Genomic DNA, 8,468 nt, shown 5'->3' with positions numbered 1-8,468 from the left:
CACCTAGCAGGTACAATGGCTTCCCTGTGGCTGCACAGATGGAGCCCCCTCTTCTATCTCTTTCCTGTCTATCGATGTACTCTAGCCCTTCCTTGAAATCCCAAAGCAGAGATGGCTAAATTTTCAGGTGAAGATCCCCTGACCCCATTACCCCCTCTTTCTCTACGGGAACATCAACCGTCAACCAGCCTAGCTGCGGTGACCTTTCACAAGCACACCTGCTGAACTCCAGAAGATGGTGGCATTTTGGCTTGGAAACTAATTCTGTACAGCAACATCTCCCCTGTTGGATCTCTAGGATGTTAATCCTCTGTCTTCTTGGGCTGCCAGCTCTTTGAGTGAAGCACAGCTCAAAAGATTAAGTTCTTGTCTCTGCTCATTGGTGTTTGTGGTGGCAGGGCATCCTAGCCCCAGTGTGGATTTCAGGTTCTAAAAGGCCAGTTGTAATGTCCTAAGTAAAGAAATTCAGGTACTGACCTGGATGGAGATATGTGGTGATATTTTGTTATGGTCTAACAAATAAAGTTTTCCTGAAGATCAGAGTACAAAGCTAGCCACACTGGTTAGCCACAGAGGGCAGGCAGTGGTGGTACACACCCTTAATCCTGGCACTCAGGAGACAGAAGCAGAGAGAGCTCTGTTAGTTCAAGGCCACCCGGGCCACACAAAATTGATCCAGTCTAAAAGAGAAGCAGAGCCTTGACAAAGGCAATCCCAGAATTTGCATTGACATGCCATTAATCCCAGCACTAGGGAGGTAGAGACAAGAATGGCATGGCTGAGGATATCTGAATCTTCTTCGAATTCCCCAAGACAGCGCCCCTTACCAGCAGGAAGTAGTTTGGAAAGAACGACGCCCAAATTCCCAAATATTGTGTATAAATGTTTGTTTTCATTTAATTGGACTATTATATAAAATTAAATAAAATTTAAAAAAAAGAATGGTATGGCTGGGTGGAGAGAGGAATATAAGGTGGGAGGAGACAGGAGCTCAATGCAGTCTGAGGAACGGTGCAGTTTAGTCAGTCTGAGGATGCAGTCTGAGGACAGGATCACATCTTTGGTCTGAGCATTGGTAAAGGTAAGAACTCTCTAGTGGCTGGCCACTTTGCTTCTCTGATCTTCAGCATTAACCTTAATATCTGACTCTAAGTTTTTATTACTAAGAACAATTAGAATTCGTGCTACAGAGGTACCCAAAACATAAGCTGCCTGGGGTTCAATAATAACTCAATGACAGAGGTACTCACTATTCAAGCCTTGTAGAATGACTACCTGTATGCTTTACGGATTCTGTTAGGGCACCTTAAATGCCTTGTATTCAGCTCTTTCTCTGATCAATTTCTAAGCTATTGGCAACTACAGCTGTTTTTTTTTTCTACTACAGTAGTTGAAACTTAAACTACTTAAATTATCTCCCAGACTCAAGTATGAACATTCTCACATGGTCTCATCTGCAGGCTTGGCTGAGGTGAGCTCTAAAGGGAGAACTGACAATTAACAGTCCTGGTTTTTCATAATGAAGAAAGGTGTTTGACCAAAGACTCAAGTTAGAAAAAGAACAACCAATAATTAGGAATAACATGCTCTGAAATCAGCCCGTTTATGAAAAGCCTCACTGCCATAGCCCATTAATGATGACCTTGAAACTTTGAAATCTAGCCTATCAGTGACAGCCAGCACTTAGCACAGCAGCTCCTAATGCTATCATTGGACATGTTTTCCTGTGAATGAATATTCAATAGGCAAAAGCATAAAATGAATTGGATGCAATTACCTTATTATTATAAACCATTACAATATCTGTGAATTCTAGACTTTATATGCAAGCCATTTATAGGCATATTCAGCAAACAAGAAATCACAAAGGAGAATCAAATTATCAGGAAAATAGAATTAGAGAATTATTATAATTTGTGTGCCTAGTATATTAAATAAAGAATACTTTTGAAGTATATGTTTTTTGTGATATTCTTATCCCATCATACAAAATGTAGAATGATTAGGGAGAATTCATTTTTAACTGGGCTTTCTAGTTGTTGGGCTTTTTTCCCCCCTAGTTCAGTGTAGTTTTTAGTTCTTGGTGTACATGGGGTCTTGCACGCCCACCTAGGAATCCTACATGCAGAATTCTGAGCATCCCTTTGAGTTACCTGCTGTGATATCCAATCCCAGAGGTCACAACACTAAGTTCAGGGTCTGTACCTCAGACATCAGAAGATGAACCTTGTGTTATCTATTCTAGTCAGACTTTCTTTGGAGTACCAGCACACAAATAATGACATGGAGACATTATTATTAATTATGAAAAATTGGCCTTTAACTTAGGCTTGTCCTCAACTAGCTCTTATAACTCAAATTAAGCTGCTTCTATTAATCTATGTTCTGCCATGTGGCTTTTACCTTTCCTCAGTACATCTGACCTGTTCCAAGTCTGCTGGCAAAAAAAACCCATGCTTAGATTCCTCCTCCTCTTCCTCTCTATCCCCAGAAATCCCACCTATCCTCTTTTGCCTAGCTACCGGCCATTCAGCTCATTATTAAATTAATCAGAAAGTGCCTTACACAGAAACACATCTTTACAGTGTACACAAATATTCCTCCAACAACAATTTACTACCAGTGACCCCTCTTACAGCAGCATTGAGGTTCCACAGCCTTCTTTATTTCCGTCTGTTTCCAGGCAGTAGCTGTGGTGCCCATCATAATCCCCAGGGCTGCCAGACTGTCCCTCACACTGTAATACCCATGGCTGAGATTTGGAAAGATCCAAATCCCCAAGTCTAAGATTCTCAAAATTGCTTTCTCAAAAGATTAAAATTCTGAATGCTAAAATCATGAAAGCTAAAGTCTCTAAATAATTCTTATTAAAATCAAATGCTTTGTAATAGGAATGCTAGGTGGTTGCATTGTTATCAGGTGGATCAAATACTTGAAAATCTGATAAAGAATTAGCCTAGATGTCTGTGGGGAAATTTAACAGGTGCTTTAACGAAGAAATATTGCTCCCTGATCTACGTCAGAGGTTGGGTGCCAAAGATGAGGAAAGGCACCAACAGGAGAGTTTTCCATAGAAAACACACCCAGCCCCCTACAGAGGAAAGTAAATATTATCTTTTCTTACTACTTCCTCAGGCTCCTCAGAACATCCCATTGGTTGAGTTCAAGCAGGCAAATAAGAGTTACACAGTGAAGGAGCCCAGAGGTCAGCCTTCTAGAGCACAGAGCAAAGCAGAGATTCTTTTTTCCCCTCTTCTCTGGAGAGTATTGGCAATAAGATAAAAACAAAACACTAGCCCACCTGAGTTTTCATAGCAAGTGTTACTGATCACACAGTTAGAGCTTAGCCACTCTCATGACACAGACCATTGGTCACTGGCACAGTGTTATGCCCAAAGACTGAATCTGTTAATTACCACCATTAAGACCAAACCCATTGCAAAAGCAAAGAGTCTTTATTGTGAGTTAACTCGGGTCCCTCCATCCATCCCTCCCGAGCAGAGCAGGGAAGGCAAAGCAACCAAGTTACAGGATTCAGTTTGAGTAGCTACTACCACTCTAATCCTCTTATGTCCCTTCCAAGCTTCTCATTAGCCACGGGCTGGCTGTGTTCCACAAGAGCAACTAAATCCATGCCACAGTTTTGCACAGCCTGTCTACCTGGTTGCCTTTTGAGCATCTGTGGCAGCCTCCAATCTTCATCCACCCCTGTACTTTTATCATTCTTCCTACCTTTAGCCCTAAAGCATAAATACACTCCTGGATTTTGCTGGGCTCTGCTGCCTTTTAGCCCAGGTTGTTCTTTTGATGGTGTTGCAATTGTGATCCTCCCTTCTGTTCATTTCCTGGCCTCCAACGTGTGTGGGCTGCCTCATTACAATCAAGAGGATGCTGAAATCCTCAGCCCTGAGACAAAGTTGAAGTTGGTACACAACCTTTATATAACTGCAGTTCAGAGGCCAGCTGTGTGCAGCTCCAGTGCTGTTTGGTGAAAATACAAATTGGGGGGCTGGAGACTACAGAGTACAATATGCCTGACACCACTATCCCAAATCAACCCTAGCTCCTAGCTTTCTTCTTCCACTGAAAGGTGCCCCTCGGTTGGAAAGAGTACGATATAATACATGCCAGGAAGTGCTCATGGTCCCTGAAAGATGGTATTTTACATATGGGAGAGGACACTGGTAGGCTATCATTTTAGAAGGAGCCACTCTGTCTAGAGCAGTGGTTCTCAACCTATGGGTTGTGCGTGACTCCTTGGGATTGAACAACCCTTTCACAGTGGTCACATATCAGACATCCTGAATATCAGATATTTAAATGATACCCGGGTGTTGGTGGCGCATGCCTTTAATCCCAGCTCTCAGGAGGTAGAGTCGAGCTTGATATATATATATATATATATATATATATGAATGATTCATAACAGTAGCAAAGTTACAGTTATAAGATAGCAAGTAAATAATTTTTATGGTTGGGGTACACCACAACACAAGGAACTGTATTAATGGTCGTAGCATTTAAAAAGTTGAGAACCACTGCTCTAGAGTCTAGAATTTGGCATCTAGTCATTGCCAGCCTCATATCCAAGCAAGTCCTTCTAGGTCTTGTAGGGAGTGGAAAAATCAATCAAATAAAAATAACTAAAAGTATGTGTTTAGAGGTACAGTTCCCTCTTTTTGCCTCAAACTTTAGTATGAAACTGTGTGATCTTCTTTTTATTTAAAATGTAATACTTTGTTCAGTGTTCTAGTTAGCTGTAATTGTCAACCTGACACAGCCTAGAGTTCTCTCTAGGGCAATTTAGATTTGTCTGTCCCCAACCAAATGTTACAGAGTGACATTTCCACATTCTAAAGAGCAGACCCAGGGAAGTGTTCATGTCAGTTCTTCCTAGTCTTCAGGGCTAAGATGCATGTCCACAGTGAGACAGGAATTATGGATTGATGCCTGAGGGACTTACTGCAACAGTCAATAGGAACCTTGAAGTCAGTGACACTAAGGGGGATCAGCAATACATGGGATGTTGTCTGCTGTGGCTTGGTTGTCATATACAAGGTATCAGAGGAGTCCTAAAGGGAACATATATTATTTCAAAAGCATTGAGGGTAGACTATTACAGAGAAAAGGAGAAACTTGCATTCTGCATCTGGCCCCCTTTTTAGCAGCTTGTAATGGCAAGAAGATACTGGCATTCTTCTGTGCCCTTCAGAGTACAGTTTCCTAAATAGCCAACTTGGAGGACAGTTATCCCCACTCAGGTGCACAGGCTACAATGCACCCCCTCTCACCTTTATACTAGATCCAGAGAAGTCAGTCCTGAGTGCTCTCTTGTCCTTTGTTCAGCCATTATTAGGGGTAGTGGAGAAGCATACAACCTGGGACAGGATGGCTCCCCAAATTAAAAGGACATTGTTCCCCTAATCATTACTTCCCCCATATTATGTTGGATAGAAAAGCAGAGCCTGGGCCTGGTGGGAGGGGCTGGCAATCCCATGGCATCTTCCATGAGACATGACAGAAGATGGCACCAGAGAGAGAGAGAGAGAGAGAGAGAGAGAGAGAGAGAGAGAGAGAGAGAGAGAGAGAGAGACCATGTTAGGACTTCTGAGCCTACGTATCTGGGAAAAGCAAGTCCTTCATCAGACTACCTGCTTTGACTTTTTGGACAGGAGAAACGAATCATTTAAAAGTAAACAAAAACAAGTATTCAAGGGTACATCTTACTCTTTTCTGTCTGATGCTTTAATATGGCATTGTGTATTCCTGTTTTCACTTAAGATTTTGGCATTTACTTCAGTATAGACTTTTGGCATTCATTTTCATTTCTAAATATATTGCACTGAAGTATTACTTCTCTCAGTTATTCAGACTTTTTCCTCAGATGGGGCACAGACAAAAGAAAGTGTTCTATCCAAATATAGGTTAGTGAGCCAGTGAGTTCTTTGGTTTTACTTAAGGAGTATAAATGAAGGATTATTTCCAGAAGCATGGAAGAAGGCAGCTGCATCACCAAAAGAGCCCACCCTAGGCTGGATGATAACTTGTGAAAGCTGTATCCCTTGGAGCACCCAGGACTATTATCAGACAGCTCAGCAGTTTGGACAGTCTCTTCTCTCCCCAGAGCTAGCCTATATAGTCTTGGGAAGTGGCTCTATAAATCTGGTTTAGACTTCAGGGATTTCCTGGGCTTTGCGTATCCTTTACTTTCTTAGTCTAGCCAGTTTTCTTCCGCTATCCAGTAGGGAATGTCACAACTGGAGAAACGAGCTATGAAACAGGTATCCCTTTTAAATTCTGTGCTCCAAAAAAAAGTGCCCTCTCTCAGTCCTGATTCTGGTGGTAGGATAACTTCACAGGTTTGATCTTTTGCACTTGATTATAGCTTAGACTAAGTCCAGGTGTAGAAGGACAATAGGAGCAGATGTAGTGCATCTGAAACCCCCACCAGCTATTGTACTTAAAAACAATCAGCCCAACTGAGAAATAGATACAACCCCAAATTAGGAATAATGTTATAAGCATTTACCTATCGAAATGGGCATAGTTCCTGTGTAACTAGAAGTGACTCTTTTGGGCCAGGCACAGGGTTTGAATTTAATACTTTCAGCACTCAGGAGGCTGAGACAGGAAGATGAAGATGAGCTTGAGGCCAGCCTGGGCTACATAGGGAGCCCTGTCTTAAAGAAAAGAAAAAAGAGAAGGAAGAGGAAATGACTGTATTGCCTTCAATCAGTCTGAATTTAAATTTTCATTTGTTGAATGATATATCAGTGCCCTGAGTTACAAGGTTGGATAAGGCATAGAATTTACCACATGAATGCGAGAGCCCATGGAGTTGAGAAGAGGCATTAATCTTTTGAACTAGAATTACAGTTGGTTGTAAGTCATCAGGTGAGTGCTGGAAACTTAACCCAAGTCCTCTGCAAAAACAACGAACACCCTTAACCACTGAGAAATCTCTCTAGGTCCAGAGTTTACAGTTCTAGGGAATCCAAGGCAATAAGCATTCAGATAATTTGTACATAAAGAAATGGGAACATATGGAGATATAGTCAGTGAATATTTTGCTTTTGGGGGCAGAGGGAGGAGGTACAAAATCATTAATGACATCGTGAATTGAGAAAATGTACTTCTGAGGGTGATGTGTCCACTTTTCCAAGTACTTAGGAGAAACTTTCTCCAGGGGTGATGTTAGGGAGTAAAGGCACTTGCTACCAAGCCTGACAACCCCAGAAGTAATTGGTGGAAGGAGAGAATGGACTCTGACCTCCATGGTGTGCTCACACACATAGCTTCCCACACTCAAAAACACATACATACTTATGTACGTACATACAGAAATGTGATTTTTAAAAAGGAAACTTTCTATAGGATATTTATAGTCACCAAGGAAATGTAGCATCTGTTACACTTACTAGCTTGAGAAATTAACGTTTATTAACAAAAGTTATAATCTTTAACCCATGATAGGAGGGGTGGTTTTTGGAGATGAGGACCAATTTACAGAACTTAGATACAGGTAACTAATGCACCATCTCTCACTCCTAGTGAAGGGAGTGACTGGTGTGTGCAGAAGTCCAGGTCTTTTGGATTCCCAAACCTCTCTACTCACAGCCCCCTTGAAACCAACAGAATTCACTCCTCGGTCCACCATCCTATCCATCACACTTCTCCCATGCCCACCTTGATATCAGCTTTACAAAGCTGAAGAATTGCATCTTCCCATGCTACAGTGTCTCATTCAGCTCAGCCCCGCACACTTGCAGTACAAAATCTGGACTTACAAGTTACAAATTTAAAAATTCGATTTCCATACATTTTACTCGTAGGCTGAAAATTTGCCATGCCAACCAAGTTAAATGAAAGGAGCTGATAGAAACTCATCAGAGGGGCAGGAAAGATCATGTCCTCTGTCCTAATGTTAGAAATGTTTGAGGTCTCAAAGACAGAGCCCACCACTCCAACTAAAGTGTCTGGACTCTTGACCAAGAGTCCAGTGCATCTAGTTTTTATTCTAATTCAGGTAGTGATCGTTTCATTCCCCATTGATGGGGATCCAACCTCACAGTCTTAATTCAAATGGCTAGTCTAGAAAAAAAAAAAAATGGTCCACAGGAAACAAAGAGGAGGAGGAAAGGCATCACTACTGCAGGCCATTACATTACTGGAAAATGTTTTGTTTTGCTTTTTGTTTTCTTAGACAAGGTTTCTCTGTGTGACCCTAGCTGTCCTGAAACTCACTCTGTAGACCAGTCTGGCCTCAAACTTCCAACTCACAGAAATCTACCTGCCTTTGTCTCCTGTAGTGCTGGTATTAGAAGTGTGAGTTACCTGACTCAAATTACGGGAAGGTTTTTTACTAAGGGAGGGGATTAAAACATTTGTATAAAAGTCTTATAAGGTAGGGAGATAAAAAAATAATTATATTTCTTGTCCTAAACACGAGCTTTGTAGTACTTGATGGA

Source organism: Phodopus roborovskii, unplaced genomic scaffold (genome assembly GCF_943737965.1).
Source record: "Phodopus roborovskii unplaced genomic scaffold, PHOROB, whole genome shotgun sequence".
NCBI lineage: Eukaryota > Metazoa > Chordata > Mammalia > Rodentia > Cricetidae > Phodopus > Phodopus roborovskii.
This window is presented reverse-complemented; position numbering follows the sequence as displayed.